The sequence below is a fragment of the Sus scrofa genome, chromosome 4 (genome assembly GCF_054392235.1).
Source record: "Sus scrofa isolate SSC_HxYL_T2T_F1_AM1 chromosome 4, Sscrofa_HxYL_maternal_Yorkshire_Landrace_v2.0, whole genome shotgun sequence".
NCBI classification, from domain to species: Eukaryota; Metazoa; Chordata; class Mammalia; order Artiodactyla; family Suidae; genus Sus; species Sus scrofa.
This window is the reverse complement of record NC_139386.1, coordinates 21,759,065-21,786,761: the sequence shown is the minus strand read 5'-3', so window position 1 is coordinate 21,786,761 and position 27,697 is coordinate 21,759,065. Positions and strand designations below refer to the sequence as shown.

Sequence of the window (27,697 nt, the reverse complement as noted above, 5' to 3'; positions counted from 1 at the left end):
AAGAATATAGTTTGCTCCAAAGCTGCTTCCCTCTGGGGCAAAGCTGCTGATGCTAGGAGGGGGGAGAGTACACACTCAGAGGGAATGGAACCAGCTTGGACTCAACCCTCAGGGCTTCTTCTCCAGCACCTTGTGACTTACCCCCATCCCCACTTGGGCAGTGTCAGCCACTGAGCAAAGGAGAAGCTTTGGCTCATGTTTATCCTCTGAGTCTAGCCCCTCCATCTCCAGCCCCACCTCCCACTAAGGTGATAGCTGCCAGCATCCCTCAGGGGAAAACCTGACTCATGCTCACTTCACATCCAGCTCCCCATACAAGGACACCCCTTCAAGTCTGGGAAAGGAAATGGTTTCACTTAATTTCATAGAGACAGAGAAAGTTAAGCAGGATGAGAAGACAGGGGGTTCCCGTTATGGCTCAGTAGAAATGAACCCGACTAGGATCCATGAGGATGTGGGTTTGATCCCTGGCCTTGCTCAGTGGGTTGAGGATCTGGCATTTCTGTGAGCTGTGAGCTGGTGGTGTAGATTGCAGATGTGGTTCTGATTTGGCATTGCTGTGGCTGTGCTGTAGGTCTGCAGCTGCAAGCGCAGGCACTTCCATATGCTGCAGGTGCAGCCCTAAAAAACAAACAAACAAACAAAAAACCCCCAAAAAACCCAGAAAAAGAAAAAAATTAAAAAAGAGTAGGATTTATATTTGTCTCCCCTTTCATGTTTGTTCCTAAAATCAGGTTTTGCAAACATTTGTTGCTCCTGTAATGAGCTAGAGCCTAATCTCTATCATTCCCCTTGAGTATGGCTTCCAAAGAACAGTGTATGGAGAGGAATAAAAATATATTCTGAACTGCTTTACTTTCTATTATTTTTTTCCAATTTACTTGGAAAACTCAGACAGACATACTTTTATCACTCATGGCATCAGTTGTGAATCTTAATCTAAGCAAAATAAAAGATGGGGCATGACAAACGACATGTAAATTCAGTCCTTTTATCTTTTATTTTCCTGCTGATATCAGTTAGCATGTATTCATTATACTGGAGTTTGAATTACTTTCCCTAACTAGAAAAATATATTTCCTCTGACTTGCAGCCTGAGAAATTATGCAAGGGTCCACTGCTAATGTGGAAAAAGAAGAACACAAGAGCCACATTTGATGATGCTTATCAAAGTCCATTTAATTCCACAGCAAATGCCTTGTAGCCCTGAAGACTGGCAGTGCAGGGTCTATAGCCTAGAATAACATCCTAGCTCTTCAACAGCTATAAAATTAACTTAAAATTTATGGTTCTGGCAAATACTTCTGCCTTTTTATGTGTTAGTTATTAACTAAGACTATTTCACTGGGGAGATTTATTTGACTAAAATGCATCGAAATTACTTGCATCAATGAACTATAGTATAGGTAAAACTCAGTATAAATTATGTAGGAGGGGATTCAAAAATAACAAGATGACAAAGCTTAGAAAAACCAGTCACGCCATCTCTTCCCCTGATTTGATTTTAGCTTACTCTAACTTCCAGGCCAGAATTAGAAAATAGTTCTGGTAGACAGTCAAACTGAAAATGCAAACGAGGGATTTCTGCATTAACAGTAACTTTTTTTTTTGTGGCTGTGCCTGAGGCATATTCATGGACCAGGGATTGAATCCATGCCACAGCAGCAACCTGAGCATAGCAATGATAACACTAGATCCTTAACCTGCTGAGCAACACAGGAACTCCAACAGTAACTTGCTATCAGATTAACTCTTCTGCTAAGAATAACTATATAAATTGCGTTAAAGCACAAAAGAGATGTTTGAAAGTATTGGAAATCAGAAGAAATATGGGGCCATGATTCAACAGGGAAAGAACACACATCATAAATTTATCATGATCTTATCCCCTAAAAGCATTTGCTTGAACGTAATATGAGGTTCAGAAATGAACAAAAAGTGATGTCTTAGAACTTGTGGCAGTCTCACGGGTAAGGAGGACGAAAACTGGAGAGGAAGGCAGTCAAAAAAAGTAAGCCCCAAAGTATGACTGCAATCTCCCCATGAGGCATCCACTAGTTACAAAAGGCTGCATGCATGAGGCAAGAAGCTCAGAAACTAAGAAAGAAAGCTAAGCAGAGGAGGCATCTCTTACCTGGTATTGGACTCACCCTATCATTATAAACTTTTATATGAAAGCAGAACAAAATATGTAAAATAACTATTTACAGCCATTGGATAGCAACCAACATGGGGCTTTAATCCTTGAGAGAAGGAAAGCATAAGATGTGATGCTTTCTCCCTGATGGTAGTTTTGTTTGCAAAGCAGGAACATGGAGCCTAACCAGAGAATTGTGGTCTTGCTGAGTGAAAAAGAGACTGAAATTTTAGACTGCCCAGGTGACTGTGATTTGGGAACCTGGTTCTATAGACAAGACAAGTTAATATGGGGAAAGCCTTCCATTCTGAGTAAATAGGCCCCTCAACATTTGGCTTGATTCTAAACGACAGGCACAGGGTACGACTCTAAGATACTTAGCTTAGAATATTTGTTGTGAGGATAAAAGCCAAGCAAATACTTTTAGAGGCTGTACAGTATTATTGAGACAGAGTTTGGAGTCAAAATCCAGACAGAGTGGAGAGGCCTTAGGGACATCCTGGAATTTCAGTTTAGACAGCAGGAAGGAATGCTCTAAGAGTATGGGCAAAACTAAAACTTAAGACCCACGCTGATGAAGCCTAAAACTAGTCCTTGACAAGATCTAGATGATTTACTTATAGTTTAACTACCTACCTCCAGAAAACACTCTAGAGAGGAGGAGAACATAATTCAAAGCATCTCCAATGCCTAAAAAATTACTGACTTGCAAAAAAGCATGAAAAGTGGTCAATAATCAGGAAAAAGCCAGATCTAGATCCAGATATTATAGTTAGCAATTAAACATATCAAATGACTGTAAATATGCTAAAAATTGAAGAAAATATGGAAATGCATGACAAAATGGATAATACAAAGAAATAATCAGAACCTATAAAAAGGAATCGAAGCAGCATTATAGAACTACAAAATATGATATCTGAAATTGATAACTTGCTGAATGAATTTAAAAGCAGAATGGATACATCATAAGCCTAGAGGACTCAAAGACATGTTAACACAAGAGGTCCAACTTAAAAGACAGTATATAAAAAAGAATACAATAAAAAGAATAAACATAAAATTAATGAGAATATAATAAACAAGTTTACACAGCTGTACTGACAGTCCCTAAAAGAGGAGAGAGAGAAAATGGAACAGAAACAATACTTGAAGAAATAATTACCAAGAATTTCTCAAATCTGATAAAAAGACTATCCCACAATTTAAAAAAAGCTGAGTGAATGCCAAGCAAACAAATAAGAAGAAAACTGGATGTGGCAAACTATAGTCAAGATACTGAAATCCAAAGACAAAGAAAAAAGTCTTAAAAACAGCCAGAGAGAAAAAACAGATTATAATAGCTAAATTCCTAATGGGATAACAGAAGAGAGAAAATAATCAAATAATATTTGTAAAGTACTGGGAAAATCACCTAGAATGCCATAACTAGGACAGTATTTCTGAAAATGAAAGCAAAATAAACATATTTTCACACAAAATGAAACTGATAACTTTGTCAGCAGCAAACTCATACTGCAAGAAACATTATTAGAGTTCTTCCTGCTGAAGGAAAATGATCCCTTCATTTTCAGATGAAAGCCCAAATGTATAGGAAGGAATGAAGTATATCATAAAAGGTAAAATGTAAGTATTGGAGTTCCCGTCGTGACTCAGTGGTTAACGTATCTGACTAGGAACCATGAGGTTGCGGGTTCGATCCCTGGCCTTGCTCAGTGGGTTAAGGATCCAGCGTTGCTGTGAGCTGTGATGTAGGTTGCAGACGTGGCTTGGATCCCACCTTGCTGTGGCTGTGGTGTAGGCCAGCAGCTACAGCTCCGATTCGACCCCTAGCCTGGGAACCTCCATATGCTGTGGGAGCGGCCCAAGAACATGGCAAAAAAATAAAAAATAAAAAATAAAAAAGGTAAAATGTAAGTATAGATGACTATTGACTGTCTCAAACAATAAAGCCTTTTGAAACTCATATCAATAAAAGTAAAATATGTGACAATAATAGCACAAAGGACACAAGGAGAGAAAAATGAAGATAGGCTCTTTACATTTCTCATGTTGTTTGGACAGTGGTAAAGGTAACAATTTATATTACAATAGAATAAGAAAGTATGTTGTAATTTTAGTGTTACAACTATAAGAATGATACTAGAAGGAATTAATAAAATAGCTTATAGGTGAGATACAATAGAATATGTAAAAGCCTTGATTAATATACACAAATTGCAGAAAGGAGAACAAAAGGGACAAAGAACAGAAGGAACAGATAAAAAATAGCAAAATGATAGACATACATCCAACTATATCAGTAACTCCTTTAAATGTGTATGGACTTGGACATCAACTAAAAGACAGAAATTGTCATATTTAAGTAACAAAAAGAAAGAAAAAACCAAACTATATGCAGTTTACAAGAACCACTTATGAAATCAAGACAAAGATTGTGTTTAAAAGTATGGAAAAACATGTACTACACTAAGCAGAAGCAAGCTGTTAAGTCTCTATTTACACACTCAAAGTAGATTTTAAGGCAGAGCAACAGAAGATATAATAAAAGATATTTCATAATAATAAAGGGTAGACACAACAGGAAGACGTAATAATGTTAAGTATGAATGCACCTAATAACATAGCTTTAAATACATAAAATAAAAAATTAACCAAATAGAACAGATAGAGAGGCAAGTCTATAACCACAGTTACAGATTTGAATACATCTCTCTCAGTGATATAATAAACATATAGAAAATTTGTAAAGATATAGGATATGAGTAATACAATTAATAAACTTAAAACATAAATAATGCCATATCTATGCTATAACTAAAGTAGCAGTATACATGTTCTTTTCAAGTATACATGGGGTATTCAGGAGAATATTATATTCTGGGACATAAAGAATTTCTAAATATTTCTCACAATATTTCAAATGGTTTAAACCAGCAACATATTTTCTCCGTCCATTTTAGAATCGCTATATTAAGTTATATTTCAAAATCAGAAAGTATAAAATATCCAAATATTTAGAAATTAATTAACATACTTTTAAACCATTCATGAGTCAACAGAATAGAAATTATAAAGTAGTTTTAACTAAATAATGATGCAAAAACAATATATAAAACCTAGCAGTATGTAGCTAAAGCAGTGATGGAGAGAAATGAACAGCTTCAAATATATATATTATAGAAGGGGCAATTAAAACCAGTCATCTATTATCCAACTTGAGAAATTAGAAAACAAAAATAGATTAAATGCAAATAAGTATAGAATATAATAAAAATAAGACCAGAAATCAATGAAATGGAAAACAGGTACATAACTGAGAAAAATCAATAAAGTAACTATTTAGTCAGAAAATCTTATTAAATTAATAATCGAGACTGATAAGAAAGAGAACTAATTAGAATAGCAGAAATAAGAAGATACATTAGTAAAGAGCCTATAGGTAATTTCAAGATAATAATTAGTAGAGAACCTATAGGTAATTTCAAGATAATATAACACCAATAAATGTGAAATTTTAGAGTTAATGGAAAAGTCTCTTGAGAAACACAATTTGCCAAAATTTTGATAGAAGAAATAGAAAATCTTAACATTCCTACATCTGTTAAAGAAATTGAATCTGTAATTTAAAATCTTCCTCAAACAAACAAACATCCTCTGGGCTTCCCTGGTGAATTTTTCAATACTTTTAAAGAAGAAATAAAACTAATCTCACAGAAATGATTCAAAAGAACGTAAAATAGAGAGAACAGAGAACAGCTGGACCTCTCATACATGACTTGGAGTGTAAATTGACGCAGCTGCTTTGGCAAACTCTTTGGCTCCCTGTCACATCAGAACTATGTGGTCGCCATGACCATTTTATACGAATTTTAGATACAGACTCAACAGATATAATTAAAATATGTGTGTCAAAAGAAATACATACAAATACTCATGACATCGTGATGCATGAGAGGAACAACCCAGATGTTTAGGTAGAGTAAAATGGATAAACCAACTGTGATGCAGTCACACAATAGCATACTACACATAATAATAAGAAAAAAAATGATGGTACTTTCTGAGAAATACTGTCAACTGAAACAAGGCAGAGGCAAAAAGAGCCTAAAATTGGGTAGGATTCCATTTATTCATGATAATACACAGGTGAAAAACAAATGCTACTTGGAAGGGTAATTCCAGGAAGCTTGGAGAGAGAGGATTTTAGGCTCTGGTAATAAGCTATACCCCAGGAGATGGTTATACACCTGAATCACTTAGTAAAAACTCATGGAGTTCTAACCTAATGGTTTACAAATCTTGTTGTACGTGTATTAAACTTCCCTTCTCTCTCTTCCAAAAAACAAAGTAGAGTCTCAAAGTTTTAACATGCATAAGCCCTACTATTTGAGACCATGGAAGGTGACCTGTATGAGTCCTAGCTGAGGTAAGAAGGGATCTCCTTAAATGAATTACTTACCTGATAATGGAGGATGATTGCTAAAACGTAGTACGACGAATGTTAAGTGACTTATTTTTCCTCTCTCTCTCTCTTTTTAGCTGTGTGTGTGTGTGTGTGTGTGTGTGTGTGTGTGTGTGTGTGTACGCACGCAAGTGCGTGGGTATGTTCCCAACTGTGATTAGTTAGTTCATGGAAGGCCACACTAATGCCTCTTCAGATGCTAATGGCAAAGCACCCAGGAGTATACCTGACACAGAGCTGCCCTAGCAGAGAGCTCTCTCTCAACCTCTAAACTGATTTTGCCCTAGCCCACGGCCACTATGAAGACATTTTTCTGCCTTAGAATGAGGTTCAGTACATATCTGTAAATACTGAGGGATGTTTGGGTAAGGGGAGCTCTTGAAATGCCATGAATTCATCTGAAAGAGCCACGGGCTTTGGACCTAAAAGATTCTTCAGCCAAATAAACCGCCTAAATGTCATTTTCAATTCACAATAACACCTTTAAAGGTGCAAAGACTTCATTTCCCACATGATTCTTCATTGACATAAAAAAATATGTATTGTATGACATATAATATGGTAGTCCTGGCCCCTTCCCTGGCTATGGGGTTTGAATCTGGAGGTGCAGGCCATGGCATGTGTCTTTTTAAGAAAGCTCTTCTGGTGACTGAGATGTGCCACCCTGGCTCAGGCCTACTATGTAACTGGAGCTTGAAGGGGAGGCTGATGGGGTGGAGCTGGTTATACCAGAAGCACTGGGTGGGAGTAGGGACAAAGGGATGGTATTTAAGATGCCAGTATGTCTAAATTTTCATATCCTCCAAATACAAAAGTTTCTAAGAAGTAAAATGGATTGTAATTTTTTTTTTTCTTTTTCGGCTGCCCCTGTGGCATATGGAAGTTCCCAGGCCAGGGAACCAACCGAGTCAGAGCCGTGACCTATTCCACAGCTGGGACAGCTCTGGATCCTTTAACCCACTGTTAGTTGGTGTCTCCACCAAGACAAGCCAGATCATGAACCCACTGTGCCACAGCAGAAACTCCCAAATGGATTTTAATTTAAAAAACATTTTGACTCAAAAAATTTTGGTTCTGAAAGGGATCTTAGAAGCTATCTCATCCAAAGCTCTCATTTTATGTGAGGAAACTGAGGCTCAGAGACTGAGCTGGGATAAGGACTCCGTGCTTCAGGCTTTCAGTCCAGACATTTGGGAAAAAATCAAATTATTTTAAATTGATTTTTACCTAGGTTCCCACAACTTTCCTATGCTCCTTCTCCCCACTGCTAACTCTCTTTCTCTCTCCCCAGTCACAGTGGGCAATCTTACTTTTATCCTGTGCAGGTCATAGGCCACCACAACACACTGGTGCACAGGCAAACCCATTATGCTGTTCCGTGAAAACACACAGGCTGGAAGACCCATTGGTGGCTGTACATTAATTATGAAACCTTGAGAGCTGTACTATGATGTACTTATGACTCTTCTTCACTGGTATCCAGGCATTTGGAAAGGTGTATGGAACCTACTCATCACAAGGAAAGCACACAAACAATTGAAAACATTTCCAACTCTCAAACTCCATTGTTTGTGCTGTTTCCTAAGTAGAACGTAATTTAACATAGAAACCTGGACTGTTTCAGGTGGAGATGTCATTAAGCAGAGTTTACCCTTCAAAGCTCAATTTAGCAAAGAAAAGATGGGCTGTGTTTTTGCTTCAAAAGGAGCTGCTGACCAGGCTGATATTTGGGGCAGAGTTTCTGAGAATCTGTTTGCACATCTGTGCTGCCAGAAGCAGAAGACAAAGGTGTAAATAGGCTTTATAATACCCCATCCCACTCTTCCCAGCCACCTCTAGAAGCATGACTTCCCAGAGGGCAGTGGGTTACAGAATGAGTTTGGCTGTCATTCTGCTGATAATTTTTATGAGAAGGGAGTCCAGAGCATGCTTTAAAATGTAATCTATAATTCATTGCAGATGAACTGTAAAATGCAGAAGCATTAATTTTTACAACAACTCTCATTATTTACGACACTTCCCCTGTCCTCTATTAAAAATATTTCTTTGTTGCATGTATAGAATATTCACAGCTGCTATATTATTTACAGGGGGGTTAATGAACAGTTATAATGATTTAGCCATTAGAAAATTAAAGCCGTTTAAGAAAAGGTAACTTGTTTCTGAGATGTTTTCTCATTGAATAAAAATCGTAACAGGGGAATTAAATTTATTTACTAAAACCTAATTGCCAAGTGAAAATGATCTAAAAGTAGGGCTTTGAAATTTTATGTTAGTCAAGGTACAGAGCAAAACACTGCAGACAGTGTTTTGAAAATGAAGAATATTTATTGGAGGAATTTTATTGGGGATGCAGACAAAGGCGGAAATGTGATTAAATGAGACTCAGGACTGGTGAAGTTATGGAAGTTGCTCTGCTCAGTCATTCATTCAGTGAGCACATAAGAGGCTGCTGGGAACCATCTATTGTGCTATCAGAGGTACATAAAGATGAAAAAACAGGGTCTCTGCTCTCAAGTGGTTCACAGTCCAAAGGTGGAACAAACACATGAAAATGGTGCTATTATTCAGCAAGTGCTGCAAAGGAGGTGAGTACAAAGCAGAGTCAGCTTCTCTGTCTGTGGAGTCTGAGAAGACTTGTTGGAGTTGGGGATGCTTGACCTAAGCCGAGGTTGCAAAGTGACAGATGCTTATTTTGTTTGATTTACACAGTATGGATTAAAAAATGGAAGGGGAAACCCATCAAGATAATTAGTCAACTGGTGCTTTGATGAACCCAAACATATTGCAATAAGAGATAAAAAGGAAAAGGAGAAAGCTTATCAGATACAGCTGGGTTCAAAAACAAGGCAAACATCTTCAAGAACTAGAGATGGAACAGAAACATGAACAGGTGGTAGGATCAGAATAAAGATGTGCTATGCCCTTGATGAGCAGGGATGGCCAGGAATTTGGTTTATTCAAGGGACTGATTGTCCTTTATATGACAGACATCCTTCTAACACCATTAAAAAAAAGCTGAGAAAATACTGAAGATTACTGGCTGGGTCAAAGTACTTAGAAACAGACTTGTAGTTGGGAGCTGAATGAAACCATCTATTGGCTTGGTCACTGTGTCTTTGTTCTCCTTAGTATTGTTATAGGTCCTGTGACCTGCAGTGGGTTGAATAGATAAAGTGGGTTTTATCTATTCAACCCTTTCCCTGTAAAAATCCATGGTCACCCAGAACCTCGGAATGTGGTCTTATTTGGAAATAAGGTCTTTGAAGATATAACTAGTTAAGTAGCTGGACATAAAATCATCCTGGATTAAGTGGTCCCTACACCCAGTGACTGAGATGTCCTTATAAGGTGAGTAGGACACACAGACACATAGCAGAGCAGGCCATATGGAGACAGAGGCAGATATGGGACTGATGCAGCTGTTGCAAGCCAAAGAATGCCAGAAACCATTCAAGACTGGGAAGAGGCAAGGAAGGATTCTTTCCCAAAGCCTTCAGAAGGAGCATGGACTTGCTAACACCTTTATTTCAGGCTTTTGGCCTCCAGAATCAGGACGGAATAAATTTTTGTTGTTTGAAGGTACCAAGATCATGGTAATTTGATATGGCAGCCTTAGGAAACTGATACATATCCCAAACCTCCAAACCTTAAAAGACCTGGTTTAGGACTGGTGGCTGGGCATGGGGGACATATTGAGGCAACTGCAGAGGAAGGCAGGTGGGGGCATGTAGAAAGATGAGTACAGGAAGCAATAGCAGGGGGAATATCGAGGGTGAGTGAGGGTGTGCTCCCAGGCAGATGTCAGAGAACCAAAGCCCATAACCCAAACCCTAAACATAAAGCTTCCCTTCAAAAGAAGCCCAAATTCATAAACAGGTGAAGGAAACTACCTTTAGGAAAAGCAGCAATAAAATCAACTATTGAGACATGAGTGTATTCCAGATGCAATTAATTCCATAGCTGTGTCTGACAAAGACTTTACTTATTTATCAGATAAGGCTTTCAGACTTCCCGTTGTAGCTCACCAGATTAATACCCAACTAGTATCCATGAGGATGTGGGTTTGATCCCTGGCCTTGCTCAGTTGGTTAAAAATCTGGTGATGCTGTGAGCTGTGGTGTAGGTTTCAGATGAGGCTTGGATCCTGCACTGCTGTGGCTGTGGCACAGGCCAGCAGCTGCAGCTTTGATTTGGCTCCTAGCCTGGGGACTTCCATATGCCGCAGGTGTGGCCCTAAAAAATGTATTATGTATTTTTATATTATTCATATCCACACAAAGGAAATTATGAAGCAAGCTTCCATTTCAAGCTGCTTGAACATGTTGGTCTATTTTTACTTTCAATTTTTTTCTTTTTATGGCCATGCCTCCAGCATGTGGTGTTCCCTGGCTAGGGGTTGAATCAGAGCTGCAGCTTCTAGCCTATGACATATCCACAACAACACCATATCTGACCCACATCTATGACCTACACCACAGCTTGCAGCAATACCGGATCCTTAACCCACTGAAGCAAGGCCAGGGATTGAACCTGCATCCTTTTGGACACTGTGTCAGGTTCTTAACTGACTAACTCACAACAGGAACTCCATGTTGCTTTATTTTAAGTGTCTGATCCAGACCCAGGAAGTGTTATTAGTCTAACTCTTGTGTTATAGATGGCAGTTGGCATTTCTTAAAATTAGCATTAACCTTAGAGCCAGTAGTGGGGCATAAAAAATAGCGGTGGGGAATCAATGAGGGAAACTGACTCAAATTACCACAATCCAGGGTCTGGCCCTGGGCTACAGAACATATTCAAATTTTGTGTGAAGATTTCTAGCCAGCCCACTCTTACTGTGGGCACTGACCCCTGACAGTCTGAGTCAGGAGTCAAGAAATTCTTACCAGGTTTGTTATAATGACTGAATAAGCTAATACAGGTCCTATGTCTTTGTCAACTCTGAAGAACTACAGAAATATATACATTGTAAACTTAAAATGAGAAGCAGGTATTTTATTACCTCCAATACATTTGGCTTTGTGTCTGGATCTAGGCATGTGTTGACCCAAAAAATAAAACTGATTGTGATACGGTATATTAATCCAAATTCTTTGGCTATATCTATATGACACTCTAATGTTAAAATAGAAAATAAAAAATGGGATAAAAAATCACCATTTTTGGTTTTTTTTGGAAAGGAAAACAGCATAGTGATCATTATGAAAAGTGGATGTTGGTTGAGTGCTCTATGCCAGGAACTGGTCTAAGCGGTTTAAAAAGTAGACGCAGTTCCCTTCGTGGCTCAGGGGTTAATGAACCCAACTAGCATCCATAAGGACACTGGTTCAATCCCTGACCTCGCTCAGTGGGTCAAGGATCTGGCATTGCCATAAGCTGTGGTGTAGGTCACAGACGTGGCCTTGATCCTGAATTATTGTAGCTATGGTATAGGCCGGCAGCTACAGCTCCGATTAGACCCCTGGCCTGGGAACCTCCATATACTGAGAGTGTGGCCCTAAAAAACAAACAAACAAACAAACAAAAAAGTAGAATGGACTTGGGATCAGATGGTCTGGGTTCAAATATTGACTCCCACACAATGTCTGTGAATTCTGAATAAGTTATTTAACCTAAGCTTCATTTATTTCACACAAAATAGGGATGCTAATGGACATATCATAAGGATAAATTGTGATAATATATAGTGTTTTAGTTTCTACTTTTCAATAATATGAGCTAATAAATTTCCTTTATTATTTATGCTATTTGAGTAGAGTTTTTCTCTTAATTGCAATTGAAAGTATCCTGATCCAAGTATTATTGCATCATGCCAAATAACTGACTCAGTCTAAAATGATGATAATGATTTCCAAAGTATTACTTCAGATTAATATTATTGGAAAAATATCCAGGTGACTAATTTTTCCTTTTTCATGCGAGAATTTAAGTTTAAAAATTGGACTAAGCTTGTATTTCTAAAATAATAAAATTAAGCTTTAGCCACATTGATTGAGATCTGATAAGAAAGAAAATAAAATTCATCTAGACCACTTTGATTGCCATAGAAACAATACTATCGTATCAGCCACTTTTTATCAGTCACCTGCTGTATTCCAGGAACTCTGCTAAGTGCTTTGTTTGTATTTTCTTTCATTATTTTTTAGATTTAACATGAAGAAACAGAAACTTAGAGAATAGGTTCAGGGTTTAGTACCTAAAATAATACACAGCAGAAGCTGAGCTCTGAATAAATCACTGTTGCATGTTAATTAACTGCTCAAGTATATACAAAGCCAGGGTGCAGACCTCTGTCTTCTTTCCTTGGAAGTCTTTGCTCCTGTTGTTATATCACATTGCTTCTATGTATCAATAGTTCCATCCTGTTATTAGTAAAAGTGTGTCTGCTGGTCTAATTTACTGGATTGGTATCAAAGGCAAGCGGCTGTCAATGGAGAAAGTTTAGCTTCATCAGGGTCAACTCCTAATGTGAACAATTTACCATCTTTTCTTAAATCATTGCTGAGAGCAAGATAAGATATAATCTCCAGGTTGCTAAACTCAAGTAGTTTGTTGCCCTCAAAGGAATTCTTTCTGCTACAAAGTACATGCCTTAAATTGACATTCAAACTTTGCCCCAAGGACTTTAAAAAGAGCTGAAAACTTGTATTCTAGACCAAAGAGTGGTTACTCCAAATACAGTTTTGGTATTCTTATTCAGCTTTGACATGACTTAAAATATAATCATCTTTTCAATTTTTCTTAAAAAAATATCCAGAATAAAAATGTGCAACTTAGGAGTTCCTGCTGTGATGCAATGGGGTCACTGGTGTCTTAGGAGCTTTGGGACACAGGTTTAATCTCTGACCAGACACAGTGGGTTAAGAATCCAGTGTTTCCGCAGCTATGGCTTAGGTTGCAACTATGGCTCAGATTTGATCCCTGGCCTGAGAATTCCATATATTGTGGGGAGTGGCCAAAAAAGAAAAAAAAAAGTGCAACTTATAGTGAGGTTTCAGCCAATGCTGGCATTTATATATGCTGTCTTTTTTTTTTTTTTTTTTTTTTTTTTTTTTAGGGCTGCACCATAAGGAGGTTCCCAGGCTCGGGGTCAGATCGGAGCTACAGCGGCTGGCCTACACCACAGCCACAGCAATGGCAGATGCTAGCTGAGTCATGGCAACACCAGATCCCCAACCCACTAAGCAAGGACAGGGACTGAACGTGCATCCTCATGGGTCCTAGTCAGATTCATTTCAGCTGCGTCACAATGGGAACTCCCAATATTTATGTATGATATTAATTGTGGTCATTAAATGTGAGATTGCAATTTTTTGACATTTTTATCATGCTCAGATGAATCCACTTGGAACTTATATAGCAAAGGATTGTCAGAAGTGTTCTTTGTCAAATCAACAACAAGAAAAAAACTGCAAAAAACACAAGCACATGGAGACTAAACAACATGCTACTAAACAACCGATGGATCACTGAAGAAATCAAAGAGGAAATTAAAAAATACCTAGAAGCAAATGACAACAAAGATATGACACTCCAAAACCTATGGGATGCAGTAAAAGCCGTTCTAAGATGAAAGTTTATAGCAATACAAGCCCACCTCAGGAAACAAGAAAAAGCTCAAATAAACAAGGTAACTTTACATCTAAAGCAGCTAAAGAGAGACCATACAAGACTTAAGTTAGTGGAAGGAAATAAATCATAAAGATCAGAGCAGAAATTAATGAAATAGAAATGAAGAAATCTATAGAAAGATCAATGAAACAAAAAGCTTGTTCTTTGAAAAGATCAACAAAATTGATAAACCCTTAGCCAGAATTATCAAGCAAAAAAGAGGGAGGACTCAAATCAATAAAATTAGAAATGAAAAAGGAGAAGTAACAACAGACATCACAGAAATACAAAAGATCATAATACACCACTATATGCAACTATACACCAATAAAATGGAAAACCTAGAAGAAATGGGCAAATTCTTAGAAAAGTACAATCTTCCATGACTAAACCAAGATGAAATAGAAAAGATGAATGGACCCATTACAAGAACTGAAATTGAAACTGATTAAAAACTTCCAAGAAGCAAAAGTCCAGGACCAGATGGCTTCACAGGTGAATTCTATCAAACATTTAGAGAAGAGCTAATACCTATCCTTCTGAAACTATTCCAAAAAATTGCAGAGGAAGGGACACTCCCAAATTCATTTTATGAGGCCATCATCACCCTGATACCAAAATCAGACAAAGATACCAGAAAAAAAGAAAACTACAGGCCAATTTCACTGATGAATATAAATGCAAAATTCCTCAACAAAATACTAGCAAACTGCATCCAACAATACATTAAAAGGATTGTACATTACGATCAAGTGGGATTTATCCCAGGGATGCAACGGTTCTTCAATACCTGCAAATCAATCAGTGTGATACACCACATTAACAAACTGAAGAATAAAAACCATATGATCCTCTCAATAGACGCAGAAAAAGCCTTTGACAAAATCCAACACCCATTTCCTGATAAAAACCCTTCAGAAAGTGGGCATAACGGGAACCTACCTCAACATGATAAAGGCCATAAATGACAAACCCACAGCGAAATCATTCTCAATGGTGAAAAGCTGAAAGAATTCCTGCTGAGATCAGTTACAAGAAAGACAAGGATGTCTGCTCTCGCCACTACTCTTCAACATAGTTTTGGAAGTCCTAGACACAGCAATCAGAGAAGTAAAAGAAATAAAAGGGGAGTTCCCGTCGTGGCGCAGTGGTTAATGAATCCGACTAGGAACCATGAGGTTGCAGGTTCAATCCCTGCCCTTGCTCAGTGGGTTAACCATCCGGCATTGCCATGAGCTGTGGTGCAGGTCGCAGATGCGGCTCGGATCCAGCATTGCTGTGGCTCTGGTGTAGGCTGGCAGCTACAGCTCTGATTAGACCCCTGACCTGGGAACCTCCATATGCCATGGGAGTGGCCCTAGAAAAAGCAAAAAGACAAAAAATAAAATAAAATAAAATAAAAAATAAAAGAAGGGAGGAACCATCTCTCAAAAATGAGAATTACAGTATCACTAAAATAACATGAGAAAAAAAAAGTAAAAAAAAAAAAGAAATAAAAGGAATCAAAATCAGAAAGGAAGAAGTAAAACAATCACTATCTGCAGATGACATGATACTATACCTAGAGAATCCTAAAGACTCTACCAGAATTTAGAGCTCATCCATGAATTTGGCAAAGACACAGGATAAAAAATTAATACACAGAAATCAATGGCATTTCTATCTACTAACAATGAAAGATCAGAAAGAGAAATTAGGGAAGCAATCCCATTTACCATCGCATCCAAAAGAATAAAATACCTAGGAGTAAACCTACCTAAAGAGACAAAAGACCTGTACTCCGAAAACTACAAGCCACTGATGAAAGAAATCAAAGATGACACAAATAGATGGAAAGACATACCATGCACGTGGATTGGAAGAGTCAATATTTTCAAAATGACTATACACCCAAGGCAATCTACAGAGTCAATGCAATCCCTATCAAATTACCAAGGACATTTTTCACAGAACTTGAACAAAATATTTTAAAGTTTGTTTGGAAGCACAAAAGACCCAGAATAGCCAAAGACATTCTGAAAAAGAAAAATAGAGCTGGAAGAATCAGGCTCTCGGACTTCAGACTATGCTACAAAGCAACAGTCATCAAAACTATATGGTACTGGCACAAAGACAGAAATATAGATCCCTGGAACAGGATAGAAAGCCCAGAATTCAACCCACACACCTACAGCCAACTCATCTATGACAGAGGAGGCAAGATTATACAATGGAGAAAAGACAGCCTTTTCAATAAGTGGTGCTGGGAAAACTGGACAGCCACATGGAAAGAATGAAAGTAAAACACTTCCTAACACCATGCATGAAAATAAACTCCAAATGGATTAAAGACCTAGATATAAGACCAGATACTATAAAACTCTTAGAGGGAAACATAGGCCACTCTCTGACATAAATGACAGCAACATCATCTCAGATCCACCTCTTAGAATAATAACAGTAAACACAAAAATAAAGAAATGGGACTTAATAAAACTTAATAGTTTCTCTCTCTGTGGTTTTTTTTTTTTTTTTTTTTTTTTTTTTTTTTTTTTTTTTGTGCTGCTATGTTGCTCACGGTTAAAAGGGCCGATGCTGCAGGGACAGACGGCCCCAGTTATGCGCAAGTGCGTGCTCTGTGCCATGCTCAGGCTGAACTTAAAAGTTTCTGTACAGCAAAGGAAACCCTAAACAAAATGAAAAGACAACCCACAGAATGGGAGAAAATATCTGCAAATGAATCGACTGACAAGGGATTAATCTCCAAAATTTATAAACACCTCCTACCACTCAATACCAAAAAAAAAAAAAAAACACCCATTGAAAAATTGGCAGAAGTTCTAAACAGACGATTCTCCAAAGAAGACATATGGATAGCCAAAAAACACATGAAAAGATGTTCAACATCCCTCATTATTAGAGAAATGCAAATCAAAACCACTATGAAGTACTACCTTTTATACCAGCCAGAATGGCCATCATCAAAAAGTCTACAAACAATCATTGCTGGAGAGGGTGAGGAGAAAAAGGAACCCTATTACACTGTTGGTGGGATTGTAAATTGGTGCAACCACTGTGGAAAACATAGAACTACCCTTTGATCCAGCAATCCCACTCCTGGGCATCTGTCCAGAGAAAACCATGACTCGCAAAGACACATGTACTCCGATGTTCATTGCAGCACTCTTTTCAATAGCCAAGACATGGAAACAACCTAAATGTCCATCGACAGAGGAGTGGATCAAGAAGAAGTGGTACATATATGCAATGGAATATTACTCAGCCATTAAAAGGAACGAAATACCAGCATTTTTAGCGACATGGATGGACCTAGAAATTATCATGCTAAGTGAACTCAGCCATACAATGAGACACCAACATCCAATGCTTTCACTGGCATGTGGAATCTGAAAAAAGGACACAATGAAATTCTTTGCAGAACAGATACTGACTCACAGACATTGAAAAACTTATGGTTTCCAGAGGAGACAGTTCTGGGGGTGGGGGGATGTGCTGGGGTTTGAAATCCTATAAAATTGGATTGTGATGATCATTGTACAACTATAAATGTAATAAATTCATTGAGTAATAAAAAAAGTGTTGTCTATGGAGATGGCCTTATTTTCATTAAGAAAAAAATAAAAGAGAAATGTCATGTATCAAATCTTGTTGAAAATTTATAGCCTCTGATATATTATTCTGAAGCTCTTTTGCTCCTGAGTGTGAAATTAGAGGCTCAGGTTGCCTACAGTAAATGAAAAATCCAGGATCTCTGAGTGGTGAATATGGTCTTTAAAACTCCCCATTAGGGCCTATATTGTGAGTCATTAAACAAATTGGTATTTTCAGCTTGTATGTGATAAGAACTACTATTTGCTGAGGACACCCTAAGTGGCAGGTGAAGTGAGAAAGGCAGGATAATGAAATGGAATATGCACAGTTGTTGAAAATTGACGACCAGCTTATTAAATGTGCTGCCTTACATTATTTAACTACTTGGTTTCCTTGGCTTTGCAGTTGAGAACAATCATAACTGCATTATAGATGTTTCCATTGTAGTTCAGTGGAATGAACCCGACTGGTATTCTTGAGGATGCAGGTTCGATCCATGGCTTCGCTCAGTGCATTAAGGATCTGGCATTGCCATGAGCTGTGGCATAAGTCCCAGATGGGGCTCAGATCCTGTATTGCTGTGGCATAAGTTGGCAGCTGCATCTCTGATTGGACCCCTAGCCTGGGAATTTCCATATGCCACAGATACGGTTCTAAAAAGTTAAAAACAAATCAAAACAAAACACGACATTGTAGGTTGTGATGAGGCTTAGAAATATAGTACTACAAATGAAGCTTTGTCTATGATAAGGTTTCAATACATGTTATCATTATTGTCATTATTAGATTTGAAAGGTGAACCTATTTGCTCAAGAATACTTAGCTAGGAGTGGAAGAGCCAGACTCCAACGATGATGTAAAGTCTACCAAGATATCCTTGGTATTCAGCTTATTTTCTTATGTATGTTAGAGAAAATTGGCATGGTAAGATTTCAGGTAGGGTAAACCCATTCCTAGGCATGGGTGTTCAGGACTTCATGGAAGGAATGATGTTTGATCTGTGTCTTAAAGGATGAGTAGGATTTTTTTTTTCTTTTAGGGCCATACCTGCAGCATATGGAAGTTCCTAGGCTAGGAGTCCAATTGTGGCCGCAGCTGCCAGCCTATGCCACAGCCATGGCAATGCCAGATCCAAGCTGCATCTTCAACCTCTGCTGAAGCTTGTGGCAATGCTGAATCCTTAACCCACTCAGTGAGGCTAGGGATCAAACCTGCATCCTCGTGGATATTAGTTGGGTTTGTAATCTGTTGAGCTACAGTGGGAACTCCAAGGATGAGCAGGATTTTGACAAGTGAAAATAATCAGCATTTTATTTTTCAGGCTTTTTAGAATTTCAGAAGCCTACAGAGTGATGACAAATAGGTTCCCTTAATTTATTTACAATAATTCATTGGCAGAGTGCTAGTATCTATTAATGGACCAGAAGGAAAATTTTTGGCATCTCTGCCTTTTCTTACTCTTCTCTACAAGTTTTTCCCCCATTTTCTTACTCTTTGATCCTTAGAAGAATGTCTCCATTAAAGCCAAAATTTCAGATGTTGCATGCCAAAAGACCTCCTTTATCCCATGTGACTTTACACAGATGTATCTGAAGGGACAACTATATATTTTGTTTAGGTCAAATACATGGTGGGTGATATTGATAATTAAAACCCAAGAGTATGATCTGAGCTCTAGCCAAACTCTGCAGCATCTCAATGTCAAATCCATGTTTACATACCTCCCATCCTGGGTTTACACAGCTGTATTTAGTCCAGTGGGGTATTCATGGTCACAATAGCACTTTAAATTGCCTTTTCAATCTGCACATATTCTTGTTTTTATTCTTCCAGAGATTTCCTCATAGAATTCCCATCTCAGCTAAAGGATGAGCTATTTAAAATGTCACAAAAGTATTGTAGAATAAACTTAACTAGTCAGGGAGCAGGGAGATAGATTTTGAACTCTTCAAAGTGGTTCTGTCATAATGTCTGGTCTTTGAAAAAAGTCCTGGTAAATATATACTAAGCTGAGCACATGTGATGCTCAGTAGAAAGTCATTTCTCTTGGGATTTTTTATTACTCTGACATGAGTCATCAAATATAAAAGAGGTTTGGACAGGATCCACAAACATGTTCCCTTCCCGGTAGACAAAAACCCTTTCTTTTCCAAGGAAAATTGGTAAAGGAGCTCTAAAAGCAAAACCACTTCACAAGTTACCAATATTTGGTGGGAATAATTAATCATTCAATCATCAAAAGGTTTGACTGGAATGTTATCTTTAAAAAATTACTAAAAATTATGTGAATAAGGGTGTTTTCTCTTACATTTAATACAGTAAAGGTTAAGAATCTCTCTACTAATTAGAACAAGAATGTGCTAAGTGTTGACTGATTTTCATTTTCTCTTTGCTGTAATTTTTTTCTGGGTAAACTATATAATAGCACCAAATGCCATCTTTCCCTGAACATTTGATTACAATAAGTTGTTGATTCTAGTGTTTTTTTTTTCCAGCCAAACTAATGTATTTTCCTTCTAAACTGCCATGTAGATGTCCAGAATCTCACGGTAAATCATTTTCAATTCCTTCCTTCAAATACAGTGATACTGTGAGTATTAAAGAGATAACTCTAAGGGTTTTATATACCTTATCTCTTTGACTCTCACAGCAGCCTTAGTGGATACCTACTGATCTCCAGTTTACCCTTATTAAAACTGAGGTGCCGAAAGATTAAAGAATGTGTTCAAGCCCATGTGCTAGAAAATGTTCTCTGATTCCAAAACCCATGTTTTTATTTTATTTTTATGGTTACTATCAGCTTTCTTTTAAAAAATGTTTTAATGATTTTTATTTTTTCCTTTATAGTTGTTTTACAGTGTTCTATCAATTTTCTACTGTACAGCAAAGTGACTCAGTCACATATATGTATGTATGTATATATATATATATATTTTTCTCACAGTATCCTCCACCATGCTCCATCACAAGTGACTAGATATAGTTCCCATTGCTATACAGTAGAATCTCATTGCTTATTCATTCCAAGTGCCATAGTTTGCCTCTATTAACCTCAGATTCCCAGTCCATCCCACTCCCTTCCCCTCCCCCTTGGTAACCACAAATCTATCCTCCAAGTCCATGACAAAACTCATGTTTTTAATCACATGCTATATTCCCACTGCATCACAGTACATAAAACTTCTGAGCTCCACATCTAACATTCCAGGATGAGAAAAGGTTAGTACTAGAGTTGTGGTTAATGAATAGATAACAGTATAAATTTGGGGATAATTGGATCAACTTTGTCTAAACCCAGTGATACAAATAAGGCTTTATTATACTTGGAGAATTAAGACTATTGCAACTGGGAGTACCTTTTATATGTTAAACTCTTAAGCATTGCTGGTGTTGCAGGCAGGGGCACTGTGGATAATGTAGCAGTAGATAATCCCAAAGAAAATGCTATTTTACTTGGGAATGAATCTGTAGCCTCATATAGAGAACTGACAGGAACACCCATACTGGATAGGTTTAGGTGACTCCCTTCTCTACTTGTTTCCCAAGTCCTGTTCAGAGCAGCCTAATGCTGGTTAGTGTGGAAACTGTTGGCCAGAATGATGTACTAAACAGCTAAGAATCTACAATCCAGAGTGTATGTTCCACTAGAGGTTTCAGTGAGTTTACAGATGTTTCTGGCTTTGTTTGCAGAGGAGGTAGCCTTTCTACCTTATGGGGACTGTCCATCTTCTGGGAAGGAGCCATTTATCCCGGGGCCCCATCAACTTCATGTCTTACTTTGTGTGGTCCCAGAGCATCATGCAATGGCGCCTATGAGGCTAGGTATTTCTTTGTGTTTTAGTTCCTGTTTCCTCTTCATCCTTCACATTTCTACCCTGATGACCCGGTCTTCTGAGTCCAAAGTGTTTAGAGGATGGTACTATAAGTTGGGCAGGCCCACACAAGCAGCCCATGTCTGATGCTTTCTGGGTATGTGACATTGGACAATTTATCTACTACTCTAAAACTCAGTTTCCTTACCAATGAAGGAGGACAATATAAGGATAATATAGGGTTAGCTGAGAACCAAACAAGGTCATGCCTGTAAAGTATTTTGAAGAGATAATTTTTCTACCACTGTGGATTTCCTACCCCATTCCTCTATCCAACAACTTAGTCACCAATACCCCCTTTCTGAAAAGTTGGCGGTAAACTCAGTCCTATTTACAATGAACTGCCATAGAATAAGGTTTAAAGGCATGCTATTGCCTTGGCCACCTTTGACAGATATTAGAGAAGGAATGTCTAATGGTGGCATTGCAAATATCCTCAAATCAATGATAGGAGATATTTGGGAGAACATGGGGGCCTTTATGGAATTCCAGAAGTCATACCTTGGGGGCTAGTCTTTTCTACTGAAAATTATGAGAGAGAATCTATGAAAAAAAATGATCACTTTCTGAAAATTCTAGAAATACTAGATGAACTTGAAGCATCCTTCAAGGACTAGATGGACAAGTGCTCTTTGTTTCTTGTCTTTCTTGTGTGGTTTCTGTTGCAACTCAGATTGAAGTTGAGGCCTGGCAACACTGTGTCTACGTGGTTCACCACAGGACTCAATGAATATTAACAAATTCTCCCAGACCTAGAAGTGCAGGACACCATGGTTACTCCTTAAGAAAATAATTTGTATCTAAACAGTTTCTGAAGAGCAGGCAAGCTCCATGTTGCAAAACTCCATAAAGGAGAAACTGCTAAATGCAGGCTGTTCATCAAACAGTTTAATTTGCCAGGGAGACAGGAAAGAGTAAACCAATATGATGAAGGCCTTCTGCTTGGCTTTGTAATAGAGAACATAAAATATTTACCTTGAAAAATTGTTGACTAGGTCCACAGTTCACATAAAATTATGCTACCTTTCTGAGTATGTCATGAGAACATTTTTTGTCCCCTGTTTGGAAATTGCTCATTTTCAAAACTTCATGATTCATTTCACAGTATCTCTTTAGCGCTAAGCTGACAAAGTCAACGCGCTTGAGCTGAAGAGGTAGTTTATGACAAAGGTCAACAGCACCGGTTTGAACTTGATTTAGGTTGGTTCCCTGGAAACAATCTGAAATGGAGTTTTGTGTATATGAGTTTGACCATGGGTAGGCTTGGGAACAACACATGTAAGGAAGTGGGGGAAGTACAATTGGGCAGAAACTGAAGTTTGTGATGCACTTGTAACAGAGGCCTCTGAAGAGCCCATGGGAAGTTCTTTGCAGTCTCCCAATTTGAGGCAAGATGATTGGATCTTGGTGCCTTTTAGCAAGGGGGCATACCTTGGGGTGAAATACCTTTCTTGAAGAAGCTCACTTTCTGGAGGGTAATTTAGGGAGAGGACAGTTATGAGGGCTCAGCGGCCAACACTGTGGCTGATGTCTAAGAGTGTCCAGTACAAAAGTCATACGGACTGACTAGGGTTTTGGAATATGGCAGTTCCATGGTTTTGTAGTTATGCGAATTTGGGCAAGTCATTTAAATCTCTGAGACTCACATAATTTTGAGTGTTCAATGAAGTTTCCTGCTTAAAAGTGCCAAGCATACAGGTGATGCTCAGTAAATGTTGCTGTCATTATTTCATGGTGCCCTATGAAAATTATTAATTGAACCCATTGTCCTGAGTTCTATGCTCATATATCCAATCGCTGACTTCTTACATCAAGATGTGCCAGATTTTCTTCAAACTTCACTCTCCTATACTCAACACTTTGTCCATTTTGTCCATTCCATCCTCAGGCTACAGTCTGAGAGGATGAGGGCAATTTTTTCTTGAGAAATAGCTATGAGAGCAGGAGCAATAAAGAGAGCTAGAGAGAGTGAGGGTCAAAATTTTTGATCCTCTGGAAACCCTGAAGCCAAATTCTCTCCTAGACTTTCCAGTAACATGAACCAATTCTCTTTCTGATTAAGTTAGTTTTAATTGGATTTCTGTCCCTGGAGATCAAAAGTATTGACCGGTGTTTCCTGTTTCAGTTTTGTTTTCCTTGTCTGAATGAAACTATTCTTCTTAGCCCGCCCTCTTATTGGGAAGTTCCTTGTGGTGCCAAGTAGCTCAGTGTTTGCAAGACCCCTGAGGTAAACTTCCAAAGGAGTAGGTAGCTTCTGAATTAAGCACTTCCACTCTGTCCTACGATCCAAGGCTGGGACAGAGAGAAGCCCAGAGTGCTGACAGCAGAAGTCACTCCTTTCCAGCCTCAAGGCTTAGACTCATTGTTTTAGAGTCCAGGGTGGACACCATGTAGCTTTGGGGTAAATTAAGGATAACTTTGTGCTGTCCTTGGGCACTTGCCAAAAAATAGTAGGCAATTTTATTGAGGGGAAAAAAAGCTAGGAATGATGTTGATGTTGGACTTCTTTGGGAAAAAGAAAATACTCAATCCTCTAAAGCTTCTCAAAGCTTTTTTAAATGGCATTTTGTTGCATATTAATAATTATGGGAGTTCCCATCATGGTGCAATGGTTAATGAATCTGACTAGGAACCATGAGGTTTCGGGTTCAGTCCCTGGCCTTGCTCAGTGGGTTAAGGGTCCAGTGTTGCCGTGAGCTGTGGTGTGGGTTGCAGATGTGGTTCGGATCCTGCATTGCTGTGGCTCTGGTGTAGGCTGGTGGCTACAGCTCCGATTAGACCCCTAGACTGGGAACCTCCACATGCTACATGAGCGGCCCTAGAAAAGGCAAAAAGACAAAAAAAAAATTATCTAATGGCAAATGATTTTAAATTATTCAAGAAAACAAACAGGATACTACTTGATAAATATTTTTACTGCTTCTAGCTTATATATATTTATGAAAGGTTGAGTAATTTCTTTTTTTTTCTTTTTATGGCCACACCCATGGCATATGGAAGTATTTGGGCCAGAAGTTGAATTGGAGCCACAGCTGGGCCCTATGCCACAGCCACAGCAACACTGGATCAAAGCTCCACCTGTGACCTACACCACAGCTTTCAGCATCACCAGATCCTTAACCCACTGATCCTTAACGCACCGAGTGAGGCCAGGGATCAAACCTGCATCCTTACAGAGATTACATCAAGTCCTTAACCTGCTGAGCCATGGTGGGAATTCCAAGATCAAATAATTTCAAAAGACCATGTACAATGCAGATTTCATTTAAATCAAAAGGTTTTCTTTGGCAAAAAGCATAATTCAAAAAGATACATGCACCCGAATGTTCACTGCAACACTACTTACAATAGCCGAGACATGGAAATAACTTAAATATCCATCAACAGAGGCATGGATAAAGAAGATGTGGTACATATATATAATGGAATACTACTCATCCATAAAAAGAACAAAAATAATGCCATTTGCAGCAACATGGATGAACCTAGAGATTATCATATTAAGTGAAGTGAGCCAGAGAAAGATAAATATCATATGTTATCACTTATATATGGAATCTAATAAGAAGGATAAAAAATAACTTATTTATAAAACAGAAACAAACTCAAAGATTTCAAAATTAAACTTAGGGTTATCAAAAGGGAAACTGTGGGGGGAGGGATAAACCGGGAGGATGGGATTAACACATACACACTAATATATATACACACACATATATATGTAATAAATAACTAATAAGGACCTACTGTATAGCACAGGGAAGTATACTCAATGTTCTGTAATGACCTATGTGGGAAAAAAGAACAGATATATGTATATGTATAAAGCAGTTTCACATCTCTGTAAACCTGAAGCTAATGTAACATTGTAAATCACCTATACTCCAATTAAAAAATACCAAAACAAAAAGTTTTACTGTTCCACCCTCTGGGTCCATAGTGGCTAAGTATGTAGCAAAGAGTTTCACTCTTTGTAAAACTTACAGAAATTGTATGGACTTAGCTTACTCTGGAGAAGATCCAGAATCATCTCCAGGCTGCTTTCTCTTCTGAACTTTTGTACCAGTTACTTGCCCACCTATTACTTATTTTATATTAGCATATTCTTCTCACATTTTAGCTTATTTTTTAAAATTTGAAGGTATATACCAAAGAAAAATGTATATGAAATTAAAATCAGACAAAAAATAGTTCCTTTGCTACAAATTCCTTTATTTCATATTTTTAATTGATACAGATGGTTTTGTTCTATATTCTTCCTTTTTTTTTTTTTTTTTTTTGGTCTTTTTATGGCTGCATCTGTGGCTTACGGAAATCCCAGGCTAGGGGTGAAATCAGAGCTGCAGCTGCTGGCCTACACCACAGCCAGCAATGCCAGATCCAAGCCTAGTCTGCGACCTATGCCGCAGCTTGTGGCAGTGCCAGATGCTTAACCCACTGAGCGAGGCCAGGGATCAAACTGGCATCCTCATGGATACTAGCTGGATTCTTAACCCAGTGAGCCACAATGGGAACTCTTTGTTCTATATTTTCTGATATTGTTTTAAAATGATAGCCAGGAGAGGTATAGCTTTGGGAACGTAATTGTATGAAAAAGATTATCAAAATGGATTTATGTTCCTTCAGTTTATGGGTAGAAACATCTAGAAATATGGAAGAGGAGTAGAGGATGGACAATGAGTAATGAGGGAAAATATAAGCATGTTTTTGCCCTTGTAGTATTCATTTCTGTTAGAATTCTGCTTTCTATCGCTCAGGTGTCTCTTCACTCCATGATTCCTTCTCATTTCCACACTTGAAATAGTTTTTGCAAAACAGAAGGTACTTAGTGACAAAAACTGGGACACAAGGACTGAGCAGCAGAAGCATTAAGTAGGAAACATTGTCAAATTATTTAGGTATCCCTTTTTGAACAGTCCTTAGCCTTGCTTTAGGTAGATAAAAGAAGAAAATACAAGATGGCAAATAATAATAATACTATTTGCCCATTTTTCTCCTTAAATGAGAATTTATTTGTTGCCCACAATGCATCAGGCCTATTACATAGCACTTTACAGCTTAAAAATTATAACCATAAATATACCTAGAGCTGGAGCCAGACTTTGGAATAAAGCTGGAACTCCTTCTTTGGGGAGATTAAAATGTCCTAAGAATTATCTTAGGGGGGGCAGAGGTGAGGAGACAAGGAGTGTTTTCTTTCAAGCTGACCTGAATCTCTTTTGTATTTTTCTTTCCTAATCTATTCCCAATTTTAAAAAGATTTTAGTTTCATAGAGACATGTGAAAAGAAATTCTCACTGTAGGTCATGTGAGAATTAGCTCATCATTATCAGCCATTTTTCAATGACAGTAGATTGAAAGCATACACTGTTAGCAATTAAATTAATGAATCCCTTGGGCTTTAATAGCTGCAGAATCTTTAGCTTAGAATATTTTTGGAAAAAAAGGATGGCAAAGACTATCAATATATTTTCATTTGCCTCCTGGTGAGCTTGAGCACTGCTATTTCACCTGAGCTTGTGGGAGCTGCACATGCAGGGCCAGGAATGATTCTGAAGAGGTGGAACAAAATTCATATCTACATTGATAACTCAGTAGGGTTCTTTTCTGAAGTGAGTGTATGTGATCATTTTAAACTTTTGCTCCTGGACAGTCTTTATTAACTTCCAGAGTGTGGGTGAAAGTGATGAAGGCATACATGACAGATGGATTTTTTTTTTTTTTTGTCTTTTGTCTATTTAGGGCCACATCCATGGCATATGGAAGTTCCCAGGCTAGGGGTCGAAATGGAGCTATAGCAGTCAGCCTATACCACAGTTCCAGCAATGTGGGATCTGAGCCATGTCTTTGATCTACACCACAGCTCATGGCAACGCTGGGTCCTTAACCCACCGAGCAAGGCCAAGGATCAAACCTGTGTCCTCATGGATACTAGTTGGGTTTGTTAACCACTGAGCCCCAACGGGAACTCCTCAAATGGAATCTTTAAATAGAATTAACCTATCGGCTTTGAGAACA

The 27,697-nt window shown here is 38.1% G+C and overlaps 1 protein-coding gene and 1 non-coding gene across 4 annotated transcripts in view; both read right to left on the bottom strand.

Annotated features, from left to right (window-relative positions):
• The window catches only part of LOC110260233 (uncharacterized), a 748,649-nt gene that overhangs the window by 54,677 nt on the left and 666,275 nt on the right, over window positions 1-27,697 (bottom strand). The gene's annotated exons all lie outside the window — the stretch shown is intronic.
• LOC146403723 (small nucleolar RNA SNORA76) lies at window positions 16,761-16,839 on the bottom strand. Its single transcript, XR_014845025.1, has one exon. It is a non-coding gene; the product is annotated as a small nucleolar RNA SNORA76 (small nucleolar RNA).